General features: G+C 42.8%; 1 protein-coding gene across 4 annotated transcripts in view; it reads right to left on the reverse strand.

The window, feature by feature from the left end:
- LOC119008984 (myosin VIIA and Rab interacting protein) overlaps window positions 1-23914 on the reverse strand; it is a 128815-nt gene that overhangs the window by 65130 nt on the left and 39771 nt on the right. The gene's annotated exons all lie outside the window — the stretch shown is intronic.

Below are 23914 nucleotides of genomic sequence, written 5' to 3' on the forward strand. Positions count from 1 at the left end.
GAGCCTCCGCTGTTGTACCGTGCTGGAGAGCTGCTCGGATTCCTGTCAAAGAATTACAGTTTGAGAGTACAGCAGTGACAGAGCAGCTAAGAGGAGCACGGTCCGTCTAATCTTAACGCCTGGGAGAATTGTTCAGACTAATGAGCTATTAGGATTATAGACTGAAATACTTGACCAGAGCTGGTTAAAAAAAAAAAAAAATCCCATAAAATCCACAGCCACAGCTGGACACTGGCATTCCAACCGCTGCATACGACTGATTGTGCCCCATGTTTGTGTGCATGTCTACACATTTTGCCTGCTGCAGCACATTTAAATGGTGTGCTATGTAGTTCTGGGCAAGAGAAAGACCTTGTTTGACTGAATAAACAAACTAAATGTAAACTTTCTTTGTTTCATGACTGAGTAAACTGGATCAACTGACCTTAAAGGACGACAGAATTTCAAAATGTTTTACTTTGTTTATACATGGCGGACCCTGCCACCTGGGACCCTTATTTTCCTCTGAGAGCAGCCTGTTTGTTCAGTCATGGGAAAGATAAATAGCTCCAAGTTTGTAGTTTTCTTCAACAAAATGACCTCTTTAACATATCAAGTTTTGAATTTCAGCGACTGATAATATAAATTGTTAATCTGCGTTTTAACCAGTAAAGCAGCTTTGCCTTCACTATAAATTATGCACATGGGTTTTCCCTCTGTAGGATTTGTGCTGAGTGAGCACTGCACCATGAGCAGAGGCTACAATAAATTATGGAATGTGTTGCATTTATATCATAAACCTTTTATCATCACTACATATTGCCCCCGTGTCGATGATATTTAAAAGCAACGCGCAACAACAAGAAGGAGGAGAGGTTGAGTAACACGTTACGCCGCGTTCATGCCATCACCCATCAGGTGTCATTAGACGCAAATGGAGGCAAGAGGTGCAGAGATCGAGCTGTTGCTGCCGGGAAGGTGTAAAAAGTGCGTTCACATCCAGTGAGTGAATTATTTAAAATGCTCTCCTACACGCTACGCACAGCCAGGTTACAGTGCACACTGATTTCACTCAGCCAGACGCCATGTATGCTAAGATACACGCAAAACACAGACACAAAAAAAATCTCCTCTGTGGCAAGAAAACAAGTATTTGGGATTAACACAACACAGAGAGCAGGAACATGCGCACCCTGTAAAAGCTGTAAACTGAGAATGCTAGGCTATTTTTGCATGAGACATTCCTGTATTAAAAGGGTAACTGTTATGGTCACTGTTACACATTTAAGTGTGTCCACAGGTCTTGGGGAGTGCAACTGCATATGTGAAAATGAAGTATAAAGACTTTTGTGGCTCCAGAGGATGCTGCACGTAAACAGATAAACTGCCTACAGTGATGTCACTCAGTGTCTAAGGAGCATCGCATGGAATAAATAAGATGGAAGCCTAGTGGGGTCACAGTTTTATAATATTGACAATAATCAGAATATTTAAAAAAGATTGTGTTAATAATATACATAGCATAGTTAGCATTAGCCAGCAGTTACTCTGGTGTTATGTGTATAAAAATATGAATTCAAGAGATGGCCATCTTCCACAATATAGCATCGTTGACGTTGGTTGCCAAATCCTCACGTTGTAAAAGCTGTAAAACGAGATTGTTTAACATTCCAGAAACTATCAGTTGTTTTCATAACAGTTGTGTTGTTGTGCTGCTGCACAGGTTCAAAACTTTCATTCCAATCAGCCAGTCCAGAATCAAGTATGTGGACATTAACATCTGCATGTTGGACAAACACAGAAGTACGAGGACGGTGAAAAAATTTGACTAACCACAGATCGAAGCCAATTTTCTCCCCTCTGCGTCTCCCAAGTACACAGCGCAAGGCAAACCCCTGACAAGAGAGGCCCTTCAGCTTCATCTTTCAAACCTCATAAAAAGCTTTGAGCATCAACACGCACGGACACACCCACACATGCACAAAAGATACGACTAAACCGAACCACTGCGTCACACTTGGAAAATGAAATGTTTATCAGAAAGCGAGTGCTGAATGCAGCAGAATGTGAATTTCCTGTGTGTAGTATGTGGACCGCATGTGTGTCTGCGGAGCCAGCGGGGGCATTGCAATCTCCTGCTTCCCTAAGTTATTAACGCCGCTCCTCAAGCAGATCGTCTGCCGCCGCACTGATTGCTTTTCATATGCATCATTAGACACAGCATATTAACAAGACGAACAAACCATTTCATATACGGTGTCATGTGAGAATGAGTTGAGAATGTGGGGTGGTTGTGTGGGGGGGGGTGTGGTTGAAGGGCAGTGCTTGGCATGTGGATGCTGACGCGCGCACAGTTGTTCATCAGGACGATCAAACGGAGGTTTTATATTCTGCGTGCACAAGGTCACAGCTGCGGGGAGATGTTGGCCCCCCAATCAAATTAAAGCAATTTAAACAAACCTCCGAGCAACATGAAAGAGCCTCTTCACGTCTGAGCTGAAGCATCTGCTTCAACAAACATATATGCACAACAGAGCCAAAACAACAAGACAAATATCGGCGGCACACGTTGATATAACGCGATAATGTGAAGGAGACGTTGCCTGGGAATCATTTCCTTCAGTTCTGATTAAGATCAGGTTCCATTTTGCCTCTCTGTGCCTGTGGTTTAATGAACAGCCCGGGTAGGATGGCTAGCTCCGGCCGTTTAATTAAATGAGTGGGCGAATGTACACATATATCCAAGGACGAGGGTGGGTGGAGGGTGGAGGTGGGGGATGTGTGTATGGGGAAGCGGGGAGGGTCATCATGCTTGGCGTCCCGTCGCATTACCTCACATCTCAGTTAATGAGACATGAGAACCTGTGCTCATCTAGCAGCCGTGACTGTAGAGACACGGGGGTCATCCAGGTGCCACTGAGGTACAATTAGCTCATGAGGACAAACAGGAGTCACTCTTTATTAGCAGAGTGCCCTTCTGAATGGCAGATATATGTAATGTCAACAAGCACTTAGAGCGAAACTACTAAATTTTACAGACAGACTAAGACGGATGCAGATAATGACGCTGAAGCACTCAAAGGCATCTTTTCATTACGACTGCAAAAATGCTATTAAATGCGAGGGTGAGCTACTCCATGGATCTTGCCACGAGGCTGGTGAGGATTTAACTTTAAACCTGCAGCGTTGAAGCCAACATGGAGTGAATTTGCAATAGCTGCGACCAGCTAGCAGGAGGAAGATTTCAGACTTGCTGATAAAAAAAAAAGTTGCAGTCGCTACAGGCTGGATACAGTTTTTCTTGTCCAACGAACAGATGAAAAAGGGAACTGAGTACAGTTCGATGACACCACCAAGAGAGGTGAAAGTGAAGTTATGAAAGGGTACGTGGAATAATCAATTTAGTGAGGACTGTACGAACTCCATCCTGTGATGAAGACCATGTAATATAATCAAACACTCCACAAAACGGGTACCTTCATATACACAAGAGGACATTCTTGTTTGTTTAGGCAGTCAGAAAGTGACTTGTATACCTGAAATCGCTCCCTGCTAACATACATTTCCTGCCTGTTTGTGTTTACAATATATGTGGTGTCCAAAGTTCCCACAATTGAAGCAAATTAGTTTCTACTGCATGACAACTAATTCCTAAATGATGTGTGAACTACAGCAGCATCAGTCTAAAAGTAAATGTACTGTTCACTGACAGTAAACTACTGAGTAGATATGGACATGGACAGTTTTCTTCTAAAGGGGAAAGCAGAAGCAGAATATCTCTCTCTCTCTCTCTCTCTCTCTCTCACACACACACACACATACACAAAGACACACATGTTGCAGCACCTTTCATGCAGCGATTCATATTTGATTTCATACTGAAGTTAATCTCATTAGCATTCACACTGCCAAAGCAAGCCCATAATTTTTTAAAATTTATTCAACAAGGTCGGTCGTTCAATTAAATGCTGCCCGTTTTATTGCACGCATTGTAATTCTGTTAAAAGAAGTTTGGTAATTAATGAATTAATCCACTCATTATTTCCTGGATTAATCCATCACATCATTCTGTCACTGAGATTCCTTTCGCAGGCCCCAAGGTGTCATAATTTGCCTCGTCTTTGACTAACAAGCTACCTTTAAACCAGGGCAACACCTAATCAATATCTGTGCTCTTGTGGGCTAGGCATGCAATTTCACAGGTTTGAAACGAGGAAATTGAACTTTTATTTCAGTGGAACTCTCATGTCGCACGTATTGGGTTATTAATGTCTGCAGTTCAGTCAAAAGAGGGAGACTGAGGACGATGAAAAATTGTGACTAACTATGGATCAAAGCCAGTCTTCTGCTCAACGTTTGACAAGAATAAAGTGCAAGGTTAGCTGCAGACAAAGAGAGGCCGGTCAACGCAACATCAGGTGTGCACATGCAAAGTACAATCTGTTGAGTGGGAGTTTAATATGTTTATCAGGCACTTAATTACTCGAAATGTCAAAATGATCTATTGCTTTAGCCGTCGACAAAGTACGACCAACAAAAGTTCTTCGGAAAGTTTCCAAGAGAGCGAACTCTTGAATTAAAAGCGATTGATTATGCTAATAGAGCGCGGCCTCGGTGCCGAGGGTACAGTGGGTGCACGAGGGGGAACAGAGGGCGCGCAGCTGAATACATTTTGTAATTTAAAATCAGGGCAGCAGATGTGGGTTTAATGATATGCGGTGTATCCCTGACAGCCTGTCACTACTGGCAAACATTATTCGCGCTGAAGATCTATTAACTCGTTTCTCTCTCATCTCTCATCTCCCATCAAAGTCTGCCCCGCTTCTCTTTTCTCACTCGCTCCTCCTGCTAGCGATCCATTAACATAGTTATTTTTTTTTTTGTAGAGTCCCCTCATTTCTCCCGCTTCCTTTCTTTTCCCGTTCCTCTCCTTCGGCTGACAATCAGACAGAGTGGGGCCAAAGCTAGAAGTTGAATGAATGTTATGGGCAGATTTTTAATCAACATAACAACAGGACCAGAGGCGGCCGGGCCAGGAAACAATTGCAGTTTTTTTTTGTTTGTTTTTTTAAATGATGTATCACCCTCTCAGCAGCTGTTTTCCTGCTCAGTGCGGTGCTTAAGAGTTACACCTCTCAGAAGTGATGCACTGCTGACCAACACACAACAGAGAAACAATGTGATGTATCAACTAAGGTGCAAAGTAAACACTCTTTAGATTCTATTTTTATGTTAATTTGTTGGGTGGTCATACAGACCCAGTCAGCTCTCTGGTCGCTCACGTCCATGCTACTTAAAACACAAATCCGATTTTCGTGATTCCTCACAAAAGCAGAACATTTCCATGCTCATTTCCTGAGGCACTGGAAGCATCTCCGAAGATGTAAAAGCATGACAGTATTCATCAGTGAGTTGACAGCAGAAGCGAGGAGACACATTATGACTGTGTTGCCTCTCAGTCCTGTGCCTCCACCCTGGAGTCAAGTCGCAGTTTGCATCCATGTCTGTCCAAACTCATAAAATATATGGCGTGAGGATGGAATATATGATTCCGGTGGGTCATTTCCAGTGAGAAACAAGCCATCTTCACTTCGAGACTATTTTTTTACAGAGGAGAACTATAGAAGGACAGAGAGAGCTTTGTTCAGGTGAAGAGCCAAGTTAGCAATATGCAATCCCAGGTAAGATTGTTAGTTCAAACCTAGCCGACAAACAGGGTACACATTATGACGTGTCTTTTGGACTGTTATCAAACGGCTGTGGTTAGGCCACAGTTAGCCTGACTCCGACTTTTCTCGCCCGTTACACTGCTGCACTAGAGGTGACGTGACTCTAGAGAGAATCTCAGACGTGTAGGTCCATTGACCAGGTTGCTGTATTCGACGCGTTGGGTGTGAGAAAAGGGTGCACATAAAAACAGAGGCATGTACATAATTCATAATGCCTCGGACCACAAAGCTTTAAAAATGTATTTATATATTTTGAGGGATGTGATTTGAATTTGTAATCAAAGAATTGAATGCGCATCGGAATAACAATCATATCAGTTAATTTTACTAGCATCTTTAAATGAAACATTTCTGAAGGCATTACAGAGCACACCTTGCAGAGCAGTGCCATCCACCTCCATGCATGGGGTCGTTATCACTGAGCGAGTGGTGAGGGGCTATTATAAATCTGAAATGGCGTAAATCGAGCCATGTTTAACGCCACACAGGGTGCTGTTAGGAGGGTTTCTTCACCGCGCATGGGCTTTTTCCAGCATGACAGGATTATGCTTTCATTTGTAGAGCCACACAAGACAATTAAAGAGGAGAAGCGAGGCGGCCATGCTGGAGTATTGTTGAACCCAGCGTTAGCATAGCCGAGGAGAGTATCCTTGAGAGAGCGAGCAAACAATATACTAGAGAGTCTGTTCAGCGCTTTGATCCGCCTGCTGCACTGGTGACCAACAACACAGGCGTTCACCGTTCACCGTCACACCAGTAAATTATACAGCCCCGGAGCGGAGACAAGTGGGAGCACACCTGGCTGAAAGAAGCGTGTGTGTGTGTGTGTGTGTGTGTGTGTGTGTGTGTATTGAGTGTGTGTGTGTGTTTGTGTGTGTTTTTATTGATCACTGTTGATGTGCATTTTCTAGAGTACAGTAGCTAAGCTCACAAGGTAATTGTGAATTGATCGAAGGCTTTCGCGAGCGCTTAAGGCGCTTTTAATTGAAAGTGGGTAATTTCTACTGTGAATATGTTGATTTCCTGTTTCTGTGTAGATCTCTGTGTGAGTGTGTGTATTACGTTGTGGGGATGCAAATCAGTCAATATATTGTGGGGACTCACGTTTGCTTATGGGGACAAAGAGCAAGACTATAATATAAATCATGACATTTTCAAGTAAAGACTTGGTTTAAGGTTTGGGTCACGGCATAGCAAGTAGTGGGTATGGTTATAGTTAAGGTAAGTAAGTCTACAGGAAATGTGTTTAAATGTATGTATTTGTGCATGCTTGTGTGCAGTCAGCTGAAGTCTGTACATTCTCTCCTGCTGTTTTTTGGCCTGACATGACACATTAAAGCTGGAGGAATTCTTATCCGCTCCGAGGTGAAACAAGCAATGAGAACGGGAACGTGTTTTGTCTCAATCGAAGCGCAAAATTTCCATTTGGACCCCGACTGGGTGAAACGGAGCTCCACACTTCACCCAACTTGAAAGCCAACTCCAAGTGAGAGCGGAGGGAACCGCTACAGGCAATCTCACCCATCTTTCTCCACTGCAATGCAGTGGCAGACTGGCACGGTGCTCATAAATTCCAAGGTGTTCAGCTGTTGGGATTGTGGGCAAGGTGTTGATTAAGGAGCAGGTATAGGGAGGCTGGTGAGCTACGATGAAATCATATTGCTTGTCGCTCGAGGGGGGGGCCATTCCTCTCATCTACAAGGAAATACTGGTATACATTTGTCACTTTAAAATATTGTAAAGTGACAAATGAATAAGAATTTGAATAACCCCCAAAAGGGTACCCATTCAGATCTTTTTTCAGGCTGCACAGTACAAGCAGCACTCTCAGCCGTGAGACGTTTGACAAATAGCCGCTCTGCCCGACTCCAGAAAATCAGTGTAAGTATATCTCTGACAACAGAACAGAGTTTTGAGCTGAGATTCAGCCAACAAGGTAATATTCCCTGACCAGTGGGGTCTGTGAAATCGAGGGTTCCTCGCTCGAAACAGAGTGTGGTTTCAGAGCTTCACACTCTTCATGACAGCAACAGTAATTTGAATTCATGTATCAGCATCTTGTTTTTTGTCCCCATAAGCTGAGGAACGTTTGACAGAGAAGCCTGTCCAAGAGGGTGTGTCGCGACAACTTCGAGTGTAGTACATCCACAAATGCATTCATCAGCATAAACACAAAGCCATGTTTTCAAAGGCTTCATTAACTATACGAAAGCTCAAAGGCAGTTGGCAGTGAAGAGACACTGTTTCCCTTCAGCAGCCGGTAAATAATTACAGCACGCCTGTGGTCTTTATACTTTAATGTTTTTCATGGTGAGCAAAGGGAGAGAAAGTGAGAAAATGTCCTCAGACCGCAATTCGAATTTCCACCGAGTACAAGAGAAGGAATGATAAGGAAATATTACAGAGAAGGCGAATAAAGGTAGGCCTGCACAGGGTTAAGCTAATAAACCAGACGATACTACACATCGTGCAATGATAAGAACTGTTGCTGTCGGGAATAAATATCAGTTTTCCATATTTCACTAAATATTACTGGGCATGGAAGAAGAAGGAGGGAGCATAAAATACTTTAACAAGACCTACAGTCTACGCGCTAATGGCTCGGTGAGCAACATGCTGATCAGGTGTAACATTTATCCACTTTACCATCGTAGTCTTAGCATAGTTACCATTTGCTAATTTGCACACAACACATAACTGATGGGAATGTGATTGGCTGATGAAGGCTCAATACGAAATACATCAAAATTACGCCAGCCACCCAGACATCAGCAAACTACCAGCGTCTGTTTTACAGTTGTTGTAAAGAAAGAGACCATAATTAATGTTTCTCACAGCACTCGGTTTGAAGCGTGCTTCTAAAATACCTCTGTTCGAAGTCCAGACAACACCCTCAGCAGTGAACGTGCAAAATTTAGGGCAGGGGCGCAGTGGTAGAGAGCCAGAGGGTGTGCTGGGATTGGGCTCAAAAGTCAGGGTCTCACCAAAGTCATTACATTTCATCCCTAGGGGGCGGATGAACCTTTCTACCAAATTTCACAGCAATCCATCAAATACTGGTTGAGATATTTCAGAATTCAGAGCCTTGCTGCTTAAATTCGTTCATACCACCTGCTACTGGCTCCCTGAAACCCCTCGGTTTTAACCAGTGAGCTCAAACTTTTTTTGTATTTTGCAGAGGAATGTGGCTAATTTATACAGCATACATTATTAATCATGTTCATTTTTCTGTGGTGGCCTTGGTGTGCTTTGTTCATCCACTGCATGAATAAAGAGGCAACGCAGACTTGCACTCTTTTATCTCTTTTCTCCTCGCTTCTCCCTCTTCCTCATCTTCAGTACGTCTATTGAACAACAGCTTTTTAACACTCAGTATGTCTTTTCTTTTAAGCTGTGTGCAAGGAGCTCAAGGTGACCACAACAGGGTGGTGTGGTGATTCTGCTGCTGCTGGTGTTTCACATACGGATACACTCAGCTCTCACATAATGTCACAGAAATGTCAGAACATTCCCCTTTGTGTGTGTGACAGCCGGACACCGATGCTGGTGCTGCTCCGTCTGTGTGTGTGTGTGTGTGTGTGTGTGTGCGTGTGTGACATGATTACAGGCAACCCTGTTCTAAGCTGTTGTGCTTTGTATGTCTGGGAGCAGTGTATGCATATGTCTGTGTTTTTCCGTGGAGTTCCTCCGACAGGACCCCAGAATGGAAAACATCCACAGGGACTCGTTCTTGCAGCATCACCAAGCGCACATAAAGACCTGCTCCATCTCTCCACATACATCACATCGAGCCTGCAGGCTTTCCGGCCCGATGAGCTGAGAGGCATGTGAGTAAACACTATGAGGAAAGAAGACACATATGCAGGCACGTAAGCATGAGTGGATAAACACAGATGCGCACATACAAAAGACACATGGGGACATAACCATCCTGTGAGCGATGGTGCTGTTCCTATAGAGAACATCAAGGCACAGATGCACGCGGAGGAAGTGCTCCTGATCTGTAAGGTCCCGCCTGAGACTCCAATTGACAAAACGACGACATGATTACTAATTCTTCCAGTCAATTCGGTTGACTTAATTATCATAACACAAAGTTAATGCAGTCATCCGTGTCATTCACAACACTGTATCACACTAATGAATCGATATGGGACAGTCCTCTCGCACAGGTGATGCATCAGATCTGCAGGGATTTTCACCGCACTTGCAGCCATAATCGACTGCATTACTATAATCCGGTTTTAATTTTCAAAATGTTGGCACCCACACTCCCATTCGGCTCCTGCATTAAGTGCATATACACAGTAATAACGTTATTTTTTATTTTTTATTTTTTAAAAAGCATACGGGCAATCTTAATATTGACGTGGCCAAATGCATATTTAATATCGAGTTTACCCGCAGCTTCACAGCAAAATCAGAGCAATTATTAAAAGGCTATATGAAAGAGGAGAATCAATTACACACAGCTTTCAGGCAGATTATCAGACTACCACTGCTGTGAGATAATGTCATGCTCACTGTTAACTCTTTCCTGCCTTTATTCAAGCTCCCACTTAAAGGGAGAGTCCAGTGTTCCAACATTGATTAGGGTTTTGGTGTGTAAATGATTCATACTAATCAGTCCAGTAGATCGCAACGTTATGTTTGCATGGCTTCAATTTTTTACTATTTTTCTCTTGTAACGATGCTCTGGTTAGGTTTAGGCACTTAAAACACTTTATGTGGCCAGAAACAGAAGCAAGGAGAAGTCTCTCTCTGAAATCCTGCAAAAGGTGAGTTGGTGAAGCAAAAAGACGGTAGAAGTTAAGAGAGAGGAGTTTGGAGCTTGGAACTGTCAACAAGAATTAATCATGGCCGACTATTTAACCGATTTCGACAAGCGAGATGAGGCAACAACCATAACAGCCTCCCTCATGAGATTTCAGAGTGAAACTTCTTTTTGAACAAGACTTGTGTTTCTGGTTACAAGACAGGATCTTACTCCTGAACAAAAAGCACTTTCTCTGCAGGAATTGTATCTATACTGCTGTCAGACACTTAGAATAACAACCTCAGCCTGTCAGTGGCTTTCCCTTTCACTTTCGGTGGATGTAACTTTGACAGTCGCAGTTGCGCCAAAGGTTTACCTCAATAACAGAATTCCTCTTTATCCTCAAACTTTTCCCTTTTCTTTTGCCCTTCCCTGGTTTCTTCTGTTATCTAGCTGCCTGCATCCCTTTCTTCCTGAGAATTTCTGACTTTGAGATGCCTTTCAAACCTGTGCTACCATCACTCCGAGCCTGTAAGTGTGTAACATTGTGCCTTATACACTCCAGCTTGGTGGCTGAGTTACCCGCTGAGCTCTATACATTGGCACTCCTCATCCTCTTTATCCCTTCCCCTTCCCCTCCCCATTCCATCTCCTCTCCTCTCTGTGAACCCCAAGCTGAAGCGGAGCCTCGGGGCGACTTCTCTCTGAATCAACTTTGCTTGCCGACGATTATCCAACAGGCCAATAATGGGCCCTCACTTTGGGAAACAATCCAAGTCAAATGTGTGCTCCGCTGATAACGTTTCCAATCAGAACGCCCTGCCTGCGCGGGGGCTATGTGAGAAAATGAGGGTGAGATAAAGAGGGGCAAAAAAAATAATGTGCCGAGACGGTTTACAGCAAACTCAGCAAGGTGCGGAGATAATTTAGAAGTGAGGGAATTCATTGGCTCATTTTGCATTCTGGGATTTTTGTTTTGACCCTGCAATTACTCTTTACTGACAGGCTGAACTCAAAGAGAGGAACACCTATTTAATTCCCTTTCTCTGCAATGGGCGTAATCGTTTTTCGTAAAATTGAAAACGGAGCAGTGCACAAGATTACCATGTGTCAAAAGAGGAAAGGAACAAAAAAAAAGACTGCAGAGCTGCTTTTTGACAAAGTTCGAGAAGCGTGAAACACATTGCCTGTGAAGCAAATGCTAATTTTGAAGTATTTATTCAGGGTGCAGGTATATTTTCAAATCAGAATTTCCTTTCACATGCTCACCTCCTTTAATCCCTCCGCCACGCACTTCATCAAGCACTCACTATTGGCGCTCCATCACACCACTTCTCCATCCTTTCATCCCTTCATCTCCGATTAGCAGCTGTCGCCCTCACAAGCCACAGTAACAGGCGCAGATTGTTCTTTCGCCTGCTAAATAATCTCTATTCACACAGGAAAATCCAACCCGGAGCGCCAAGAAAGCTGCTTCAGTGTCAACCACGGCAAGAGACGCCGAGCGATGAAGGGAAAAGAGAGATGGAGGGAGAACAGCGGCAGCTACTGAGCACATATCTAACACCAGCGCCTCCGTTGGGGGGGAATGAACTGTTTGTAGTGAACGCGAGAGTCAATCTGTTGTTAGGCAGCCACGAGGGAACACTGGCAGTCTACAATATGCTGCAAATATGCTACAGCATGTTTCATAAGAATGTTTGATATGGAGGGAGGCAGCAGTAACACATTCATACAGCTTTAAAACAGAAAACTTTACATGTACATTTTAAAGGAGATCTATTTTTTCTTTTTTTATTCTTTCCTTCAGTGTCTCATATTATGTTCTTTAGCATGTAAGAGATCTTTAAAGGTAAAAGGTCCGCACCAACAGAAGCTCCTGAAATGCCTCCTCAGCAGTCCCACCTTTAATTCTGTGACTTTGTGACATCACACCACATCACTGAGTCACACTAGCGGCTAATGTGGCACGTAAGAATTGTTTAAGTGCAGCTGATCTGTTGCTGTTGGCGGTGCTGGCTCAGGCTTGTGTGAGCCGACCAATAAAAGAAGACTGGGTATTAAAGACAGACAGTTTAAACAGAGGGGAATACAGCATCATAACACTGGAGTGTAGGATAAAACTGTATATTAAGCAATAAAAGTACGTACCCTATTTGCAACCCAAAATAAAATATGAACCTGAAAATTAGCATAATGATGTGTCCACTAACATTATCAGCTATGCTTGTAAAATTAAACCCTGCTTCTTAAAATCACTCCAAAATCTCAATCTCCTTCAGCCGCTTGTGACCCTTTTTCTCAGTATTCAGTGTTAACATTAGCTCCAACTGCACCGCAAAGTATGCTGTGCGGTGCATATTAGCCGTGGCATTCGGATGCCGGGTGTGAGAGGATGTGCTGCTGTATATTAAGAGGAGGCCTGGGATAGCCGCCAGGGAACGAGTGGCTATTTCTGTGGCAACAAAGACGCAGAGCTACAGAAGAGCATCGTTCACTGAATTCCCCCGTGATGAGAGGGGAGAGAAAATAAAGAAGGAACGAAGAAGAAGAAGGCAGACAGTGGGAGATAATTAGGGCCAAACCAAGCCAGAGAGTGGAGGGAGTTATTTTTGGGAGATGCCAATTCAATTACAGTGGGATGGTGGGGGGGGGGTTTGGCCGTGGCTCTGACAGAATGGGGGCCCCGGGTTCTGGTACTGACCAAGGCTCTAGCTCCCTATTAGACTCTGAGGGAGCCTGACTGGCAGCCTCAGCACACCTGCTGCACCTCAGAGTGTGTCTGAGTGGGTGTGTGTGTGTGGGGGTTGATGAGGCAAAGCACAGTCTATGTGGATCCATGACAGATTTGACACTTGTCACATTACACCACACACCTACACTGATGCACACACACACGCACACATCAAAATCAATCCGTTACACACTCTGGCAACAGCAGAAAGAGGGCACATCGACTACACACGCACACACAAACACACAGATACACACACATAAAAACACACTGCAGTGTGACTGATGGCTGTGTGACACACACCACCGTGCTTCATTTTCAGGTCCGGTGCGAGCAGCGTTTGTCAGAGGTGATTTGGGGAGAGGGAAGGCAGAATATGGTATTGAATGTGGAAAGAAAAAAAAAGAGCTATTGATTGCAGCCCGAGAACTGGAGGGTATTTGCAACCACGCAGCACTTTTGATTCGAGCACCAAGAACGACCGCTAATGACAAAAAGCGGGGAGGCGGCACATTTTATCCGCGCTAAGAGCATTTCACACGAGTGCCTCAATTTAACAGTAAAACCAGCAGAGATACACTTGCAAATGACTGACTTATAATGAAGGCACAATACAAGAAATGAGTGAGGAGGATTTTAAGAGGAGGCTTATAAAAGACAAAAAAAAAAGAACGGACAAAACGAAAACAACCGAAGTGTCCGTGTAGCTCTGTTTGCTGACGGATCAGTGTTGATAGCACACCACCAGGCCTGATGCATCTCCCACAGCAGACAGACATACATATTGGCTTTATGATAATACGGTGCAGGTGGCAAATCAATAGAGTCAACAAGAAGGCACGGAGCATGTCAGGCAACATGAACTTGCTGCAGGCCACTCTCGCCATGCCGTACTCACAGACACAAAAAGCAATCAGTAAATGTCCGGAGACAATTGGAAAAAAATAGAATAGTCCCTGGATCTGTTTTCAGTGGCTGCACCAGGAGCAAACACTGAACACAGACAGTCTGAGAAGCTTTTTAAGAACTATAATACACATCCAAACAGGAGATGACGGCCTTTGTTATAAGGGTAACTGCCTAGGCGCTTTATTTAACTACAATGGCACCCAGTCAGCCCGTTCTCACAGCCAGCACGTTAAATACAGCAGCCTGGTCCATGGCAAAACACTTCAAGACCAAGTCAGCGGGTGACTGGACACTCCAACATTACCCCATTCTTCTTTGCAAAACTGCTCAAGCTCTGTCAGGTTGCACAGGGATTGGGTGCCAACAGCCCTTTACAAGTCTTGATTTCAAGACTGAGGTCTGGGCTTTGACTTGGCCACTCCAGGAGATTCACCTTGTTGTCTTTAAACGATTTCTGTGCAGATTTCACCGTATGCTTCGGGTCATTATTCTTGCTGGAGAAATCAATCTTCAGCCATTTTGTAGTTCCCTTGCAGACTGAATCTGGTTGTGCTCAAGGATTGTGGCTGGTCCTCTGTTGAATCAGGTCAGTCACTTTGAAGGGGGTGAATACTTATGCAGTCACTTATTTTGCATTATATATTTTTAGTTAATCTAATCCATTATTTTTTTTTTTTGTAATCCTGATGATGAACCAACCAACCAACAAAGTAGAATGGCACCCAGTAGACTGCCAAGACCCAACAGAACCCAATAGCTGCATCCAATTATATTCACTCATAGAAACCAGCCAACTAAATACACCTGATTGTTCTTTTTGGGATTCATGGGTTATTCCCTGAGAAATTCAAAAACTTAGGGAAAAAATCCTGCAATGTTTAGGGGAGTTAACCGAAAGTTAATGGGGTCTATTCTCCACCTTCCATAAGAGTTTTGTTGAATTCTGTTTAGTATTTTTTGTGTAATCCTGCTCACAATTCCACCAACAAATGGACACAGGCAAAAAATAATATCCCCATCACTGGTAATAAAGTTATCTTTCGAAAAGTCCCACTTTCTCATCACGTAGTCACACAGTATTCTATTGAAATGGCTTTAACTTCGTCACAGGGCTTTCTTGCAGCACTGTGATCTGTAGTAAACTCTATTAGACTTTTTCTAAGGATGCCTGAACATCAAAGAACTGCACATAAATACATTTACCTCAGTCTCAACACACAACCAAGCACACAAACCTAATACTCTATTTATGATATATGGACAGCTTTCACCACAGGGGGTCCAGACCACACTGCCGTCTTGTCCTTTTAAACCACTCACATTCATTTCCAGAGTGGTTACTAATTCCTGAGGCACTCTCGCTGATAAAAGGGTTGGGGTTTTTTTCTTTTTTTTTTCATCTAAGACGGAAGTGTGCAAGTGTGTAATCTTGCAGGTTCACAAAAATTTATACAGAGGCACCCGTGTCCAACCACACCAAACATATGCTCACGCACACTGAAAATGCTCTGCAGCGAACAATCACACAAGTCAGGCTTCTGGGATTTAGAGAGAGTGACTGCAAAGGGAAAAGGCATTATAGAGAGAAAATCACATCACTGTGTCCTTGCTTCGGTCACCTTTGGTTTTCTTGTAGCAGTCGAGTTAGTGGGGAAAGAAAAAACTGAGTGGGGGGAGAGTGATTTATCACAAGCAGACAGGTGTAGCTGAGGCAGAGGGTGAATGACCAGGACTACCTGGGAGATTACTGCCACATGAAAGTGAAAGTGTTTTGCTCCAGCAATTATTGCATTTTAACTCACTGCTTACCCCTTAGAGTGTAGCCAGAACAGGAGGAGCTGCAGCAAAGAGCACGAGCGCCAACACACATGAGTTTTGTGCATCCCAGCATGCACGTCACACCACTCGGACACTCTCAGCACACGTGCTGCAGCTCTGCAAGCCACATAGAATAACAATGACTCCCCATTCTGCTGGAGGCAGCAATGGCTTATCCATTACAGGACGGTCGGAGGAGTCAGAAAGCTGTTTCTCATGGCATTCAGCTGCGAAGGCAAACTGCCTCATTGAATAGACGCATAAACGGCTGTCACATCACAGAGGGAGTCATCAGTGATGAGCAGTCAGGGTAGGACGTGTAGGCAATGGTAATAAGGAGGGCTGGGCAAGTTAGTTCTAAAATGCAATGCATTTCATTTTACTAGTCAAGTAATAACTTACTTGCAGTGGGGACATGTTCATGTTATAGGCAGGGACATGAAGAAAACAAATAAACCCAACAACACCAGGTGGGATGAAAAAAACGATATGTCCCCTGTCAAATGAAGTTTTTGTTTGGCAAACAAAGTAAATTTTTCATCACTTGGATAATTTTATGAAAAAACAATTTCTATTCTTACTGATCAAAGGACCCTTACAGACTAAAGTTATATAAATTATCAAGGATAGGACACAAGTAGGACCATATACATTTTTTTTTTCAGTCTCTTATGCTTACAAGGCTGGCAAGTCTGAACAAATTATTCTTGGGCTCTTATAGTTTCTGCTGAATTGATTGAATTGTAGCAAGTCTAACAGATTAAACCATGTATGTCTCTTCCATACTGACGAAGGTTAAAACATTTCTAGTGTCATCACCCATGTGGTTCTGACAAGGATGAATAGGATAATATAACAAAAATAAGGTCAGTGTTTCCCACACATATACTTGGGCAGGCAGCCCTGGTATATTAGTTGCCGCCCGACCATATTTGGCGTCCTGTCTTAGCACTTAACAGGCTTCTACACTGATTGTGTTATATTTAATTTTGAAGTGGTTTTGTGCAAACTTGTACGTTCACCTGGTTGTTGCGATGTCAGTTGATGCACATTGGTTTTGATCGGCTACATAATCAACATAAAGCTTCCTTCACAAACTTGTTGCTATGACAACGGAATCACGGATGAAAAAAATCTAAAATGCAAGGTGCGTTTTTCGCCCGACTTTATCTAACCTACTGAAAGAAAGCGGATGAAGCTGCTAGAGGAGGGAACACAGAAGGATAGAGAAACAGAGAGGCGAGGCAAGCCAGTGTGTGTGTTCATTAAGGACAATTAAAGCAACACTATGTGACATTAATGTCTTAGCAATTCTGAAGAAAGACTGTTGGACCCAAATGTGAGACTCCAAGCAGGCCGGTGGACGTAACAAAAAGAGTAGACTTATTAACACTTAAGTTGAATCCAAAAAAAAAAAAAAATGAATGCAATGAAGGAGCAGGGAACTGAAAAAGCATCAGAGGACTTTCAAAATAATACACCAAATGACCTGACTAAAATGCCAAAGCAAGCATAAAATGCAAATGGTGGGAAGAGACAATCTTTCCTCTCCTTTGTTTCTTCATTGTCAAAACATATATGCAAAATAGATCTTTGGCATTAGGGTTTTGAGTCTGTTCTGACTTGCAGCCTCTGGATCATGGATGTCCCTGGCAAGTCATCCCTTCAATAACTCATTTTTATGAAGTAACAAACCCCAGAGACAGCAGTGACAAGGACTGACACAGCCCTGACACTCTATCCATTCCCCTTCATTGGTAACCTGACACTGACTCATAGGTCGCGCTGTAGCTTCTGGCCATACAGGGCAGAAAGACAGCTCCTTGTACTGCAGGTGCCCCCAAGTTTTTAAAATGCTATTAAATGTCCTCATATATGCTGGGAAAAAACTGTAAATGTAATTAACTGTCTCATAATTTCTATTTTGATTGGTGTAATGAAATTACTTTCATTATTACAGTGTAAGTTAAAATCAAGCTATAATTTTTTATGATACCTGGTTAAAGCAGAAATGGGGTGTTATTACCAGTTCTTACAATTCATTATATTGTTATGTTTTATTACATTTTGGACCTTTTAAAGTGAAATATTCGAGACATTTTGACAGTTATTATATTAACCAGCAGTAAGCAGCACAACCACACAGTCCCACCTCTCCCCAGCATGACAACTATTTAATTTCTCTGCACATTCACGCTTTCCATTCACACTGATATGGCACGTCTCTTGAGCACTCAGTTAAGATCCAACACTGGCAGATCAGAGACTTGGCAGGCAGTCAGCTCTAGTCTGCATGCAAGGGCACACTGTGTGTTTACTTCACCATCAGCGAGTGTCAACCTTCACAACCCCGATTCTCAGCTGAACAGACAGCCTCGATGGCAGCCATTTATCTCCCCATCTGATTGCCGTCAGCTGTCTCCCACTGCCAAGGAATGGGGCTGCCATGGAAAAAAAGGGCAAAATACCACCAACTGATTATGAACTGAACAAGCTTCTCTAAAGGCGGGGGCAGGTTTGTGAAGGGCAAAAACTACTGTGGAGGTGGAAGCTCTCGTTAGGACAGATGAAAGAACGGCAAAGCAAAGACAATGTGTTTGTTCCTGGGAGGGAATATTTCAAAATGCAAACCAGTGTTCTGATATTGAATCTGCCAAATGTCAATTGCGGTGCTACACCAACAGAGAATTCAGTTTAGGTCCAGTGACAGTTCATTTTCTTATTATCCACACATCTCTGCAAGAAATCAGCACTGAGATCGTCCACAGCCTGTCACAGATGTATACTTTTATACCTAAAACACAGAAACAAACAAACAAATAATTTTGTAAATCAGTTGGGCGCTTTAGTTCTTTAGCTAATGATAGATGATAGGAGTAAACATAGTCAAATCACGTCATCAACTTATCTTTCAACACAAAACTCTGCAGCTCTTTGCAGCTCAGAGCTTCTTTTGACTATTTTTTTATTTGACAAGCCCAGACACAGACGGTCACTTCATGGTATAGTCTTAATATCCTCAATGTCCTCAAACATTGAATGTTACTGATGGCTGACATTGGCAGGGTAAAAGAAGCATCTAGCAAGCTAAAGACCCTGACTCCATTGGTGGAACAAAAAAGAGCTAGAAGGTGAGTACATTTTTCCAATTATCAGGTAATAACTTGCCTGTGTGAAACAAATCGGTGCTTTGGTTAGTTAGAATTCCAGTCAATCTGCTTCCAAACGTTGCTTTAAACAACAATCGATAGAAAACAGCCATCTGGCAAGGTGCCATGTGAAACCATTTGGAAAAAGGCAGGCATGATACTTGGCAGGTGTTTGAACAAACCATCTGTCCATCATCGTCCATCATCGGCTAACTTTAAAAAAATGCTGATTGGTTTAACCACTGTGTGTTCGGCCACGTATAGTTTGAAGCCTTGCAAGATTTGCGAGATCATGTGATCACGTGAATCGCAGATCCATCTGCTTGCACGGTAAATAAAAAAAATGTAGCCATGTGAAAACATAAAAAACACAGCAGACAAAGCTAAATGTCAAGAAAAATGTTGGCGACTTCAAACGGCGTTTATCGATCCTTGCCTCTAATAATCCAGCTGCGTCTGAAGGTGACCTTTCAAAAGTGACGATGGAGCCCTTTTCTATTCACTATAACCTGGGGAAAGCTTAGGAGGACAACACAGCTTGTGAACAGACAGTAACTAACAGTATGCTTATTAATCTACAAGCGGCATTTAATGAATGTAATTTGGTTAAAAACGTCTGGGTGTTGCAGCTTAATTATTCCCCCAGAGGAATAAAGAGACAGTTCATGGAAAAGCTCTATATTGCTCTAATTGTACAGGAACCTTAAGAATATGGCTTATGGATAACAAATTAAATACGAACACAACATGAAATAAGTGGAAGGGAGTTTTAAGACTTAAAAAAACACCACACTACACCTAACCCTAGTCTCTGCGGCCTCTGTAACTTTCTATTTTTCCATTGGACATAAAAGTCAGTCATGAAATATATAGCAGTTTACTTTATCTCAGTAATTCAAAGTGGATCTGACATGTGACCCATGTATGAACTTAGTGGTTTCTACCTGTAATCCGCTGATAAATAAGTCTTCATTTAAACCCCCAAGAGTCTGCAGTGTGTTAGAGTGTGCTTCCTCACACTCCTCACACATGTACATGACAAATTGCTCACTCGAGTGTCTTGTAGATGTTAATGAGGATTAACCTGGCGGGCGTAGACACGCGGCGAGAGAATTATGGGCCTAATTCGCCGAGGGAAAGTTCAAAATGGATTCAGATACAGTGTATAGATCAGGCTGGGATTTATCTTGCCAGAAATGGCCTCAAAAATGGACACGCCACTTGAAGAATGACTGCAGATAATTTAAGCTCTTATCTGCCATTTAAAATGCAGTCAACTACTTAGCAATGGAAATCAATGAGCCATGCTTCCTGCACCCTATCTCTCTGTAAAATGTGACATCCGACTAGCAGTTCATGGTGATAAGAATACATAGACATTTTGGGAAGTAGGATTATTTGCTTTCTTGCCAGGAGCTTGATAAGAATATCAATGTGACTCTCTGTCTGTCTGTCTGTCTGTCCTTTAAGTTTAAAGCTAGAGCCAGCAGGTGATAGGATAGCTTAGCCAGGGCAAACAGCAGCTAGCTTCTCTCTGTCCAAAGTACAGGACGATTCATTTATTTCATTTAAATTAAAAAAAAAAAAAGTTAGCCAGTAAAATTGGTGCATCTTCAAAGACAGAATCAAGCTCGCTGTTTAGCTTCGCTAACTTAAACTAGCCGGATCATGTGATGTGTCTGTGATTGCGTGGTTAAAAGAACAGATGAGAAACACAATTAATCTGTTTGCTTACTTTCTGAGAGCTAAATAAGATCACGCTCTCAGGAGGCAGTTAGCTTAGCACAACATAAAGCTAACAGCTAGCCTGACTCTTTCTAAATAAAAATAAAAAAATCTGATCTACTAGCTGCACGGCTAACTGAGGTAACTAGCTAAGCTACAATAAGCAGCAATTAGCCGTTCCTCCGGTTATATGCTGCCCCTGTTTGATTTGAGTATGACTGTAACGTGGATAATTCTCACATATAAAGTCTGGAAGCAGGGAGAAACTGGCTCTATCAAAATTAAAGTTTTTAAACTTTGGAGAAATTGGTTTTCCCCCACTTCCAGTCTTTATGCTAAGCAATGTGCCTTCTGGCTCTAGCTTTAAACTTAATGGACAGCCATGAGAGTGGTGCCAAGCCTCTCATGTGCCTCTTGGCAAGAAAGCAAAAAAGCACATTTACAAAAAGATGTGAGAAACTCTTTTAATTGTGCAACATGTCCTCCTCATTTATAAAACCACTCTGTAGCACTGGTCTGAACACACTCAATGAGCCGGGATGGGGTGTATTGTGTCCTTAAAGTATCAGTGTGATGGCAGGTGACGAGAGGACAACACTGCTGCCTCGAGCCAGAGACATACTGCAACAGACAGAGGATAACAGACACCGATGACAGGGGACAATCTACCAGGGACAGTGAGAGACAGTGGGATGGAGTGAAAGTGAGATGAAAGGAAGCAGACATGGAAAAATGATGGCGGGGGTAAACAGTGGGGGAGGAACAGTGGATTGGAGCAGGCAAACAGGGATTTCCAGATGAAAGTGGGTAGAGAGCAGAGACAAAAACGGATTATCATTCGGAAAGACTGTGTTTGTGTGTGTGTGTGTTTGTGTGTGCTCAACACACACAGATGAGTCATAGCTGGACTCACAGTGATTGCTACCGGTCAGTACAGAAAAATAACCTAACAATCTTTTTTTTTTCCCCAAATGTTCCCTACATCATGTGCATCTTTGTTTTTTTTAAGGATTCACGACTGCATTTCTAAAACACATGGTGGACACATGGTTTATGCTTTTGCTCACATTTGCCCTCCCACATCACGTCGTGCTGCGTGGATCTGTTTATGTGTATCAGCAGACATGTGTACACATAACTGAGATGACATGCAGAGATGAGCATCCATGCACAGCGGCTTAAAGCTGAACAAATCCTTATCTAGACATTAATCCCTATATTAAGACAGGCTTAGCCGCTGCGTAATGATACCTTGCTGGGTATGAGCACGCTGAGTGTAATTCCAGGTTGACAAGAACGCAGAAATTTCAATTTTAACAAGTGATTTCTGGATGGGACATCTGCAAAATTCCATACCCAATATCTGGGGGATAATAGGTCCATTCTCTGAGTTAATCATGGTTATAAATGCGGTGTATGTGACGCAGGGAAGGGAGTCTTCATTTGGACGGGTAATGGAATAATGAAAAAGCGGTTTGTCGTGTCACCGTGGTGATGCGCTCTTACGTGTTGGCCATGCTGATGAATCTTAATCCCAAATCTCCTGACGAGTGAAAACGAAGCCAATGTAATTAGTAGGTGCCACCGTTGTTATGGCAACAGGAAATGACTGACAAGGTGGCATAAGTGAGAGTCGGAGATGAGGTGAGGGTAATTAAGGCGCATGCCCTTCAAACTACACACACACACACACACACACACACACACACTGACTTAGATTTTCCCTTTTCTGTTCTTACCCCAGCATATTTGGGTTTTGCCCTCATTTCACATCTTTCCTCCACTCTATATCACTTTCAATCCGTCGTGTTTTTTTTGTTTTTTTTTTACTTTTTTCCACATGCACAGTCCTACACACAAACACTCTTTTGGCCTGAAATTCCACACACTGGTGGGCTGTATTACGCTATGAATCACCGCTGCATCCTGCTGCTTCTGTGGCTACACTTGTGTCCCACACTGTTTGATCCACACACAGCTACAGGCCGAGTAGCCCCTGTAACCCTCTCTACGGCCACCTCTGAGCCCTCACACCCCTCACACCTCTACACCAAACTGTGAGATCCAGAATTAAGCTGCCCTCTTGCCACGTCGAGTGCTGTTACAGCGCAAACATATCTTTTTTTGGATAAAAAAGGACATTTGGGGAAATACACTAATTGCCTTTTTCCTTGAAAGTGAAATGAGAAGATCATTGGCACGCCTGCATGGTAAATAGTAAGCTTAACCAGCAGCCAGTAAGCCTAGCTTAGATTTAAGACTGGGAAATAGCTACAGTGTCTCCGTCAATGGGTAACAAAATCTGTTACCAGAACCTCTAGAGTAAACTTATTAGCACAATGAAAGTTCAATATGTTAGAATTGGTCACCTGCCGTATTCATACTCAAAACAAAAAGGGACAGCATATGACCACAGTAACCTGTAACTGTGGCTAGCTGTAGCTGCCATAAGCTTGTTAGCTTAGTTAGCAGTGCAGCTAGCTGTCCTGACTATGAGAATTGGGGGATTGTTGGTGGGTTTTTTGACTGGGGCTACCTGGTTAGCATGCTAACGTCTGTGAATATCTCTGCAACAAAATACATACTACATACATACTACGTCCTCACAATCAAGACGATTTTTATTGATTTTTGAATGTATTCAACTTCAACTCTTACATATTGCGCCTTAATTTATATCATGGATCAAACAGGTACTTGACAGAAAGAACTCGTTGCAGTTATGAGCGACAGATTTTTAAAAACGATGGTTAAAATTAAAGAAGCACAGCCAACAGCACAAATCCAATACAATCATGTATTTAATGAGTCCATCTTTACAGGTGTCTATCAACCACCATCTAAAACCTCCAGAAAAAACTCTGTGATTTCAAAAATCAACCAAAAACCCCTCTGAGCTGACAAAGCTTCTCAAGAGTTAGGTAAGACATTATACAACTGCTTTAAAAGAAAATGGCATTTCAGTCTTATCATCATTCCCTTCAACTAGTAAATGGACACATAAAATCACTGGAGCGTGTCTTTAAATGAATGAAGTTAATTATAGGGCTTTTTCACTGGCACAATTAGCCACGCCAAGTCAAACCGTCCTGAGCTGATTTAGGTCTCGGTTCAC

The sequence above is a fragment of the Acanthopagrus latus genome, chromosome 19, assembly GCF_904848185.1.
Source record: "Acanthopagrus latus isolate v.2019 chromosome 19, fAcaLat1.1, whole genome shotgun sequence".
NCBI lineage: Eukaryota > Metazoa > Chordata > Actinopteri > Spariformes > Sparidae > Acanthopagrus > Acanthopagrus latus.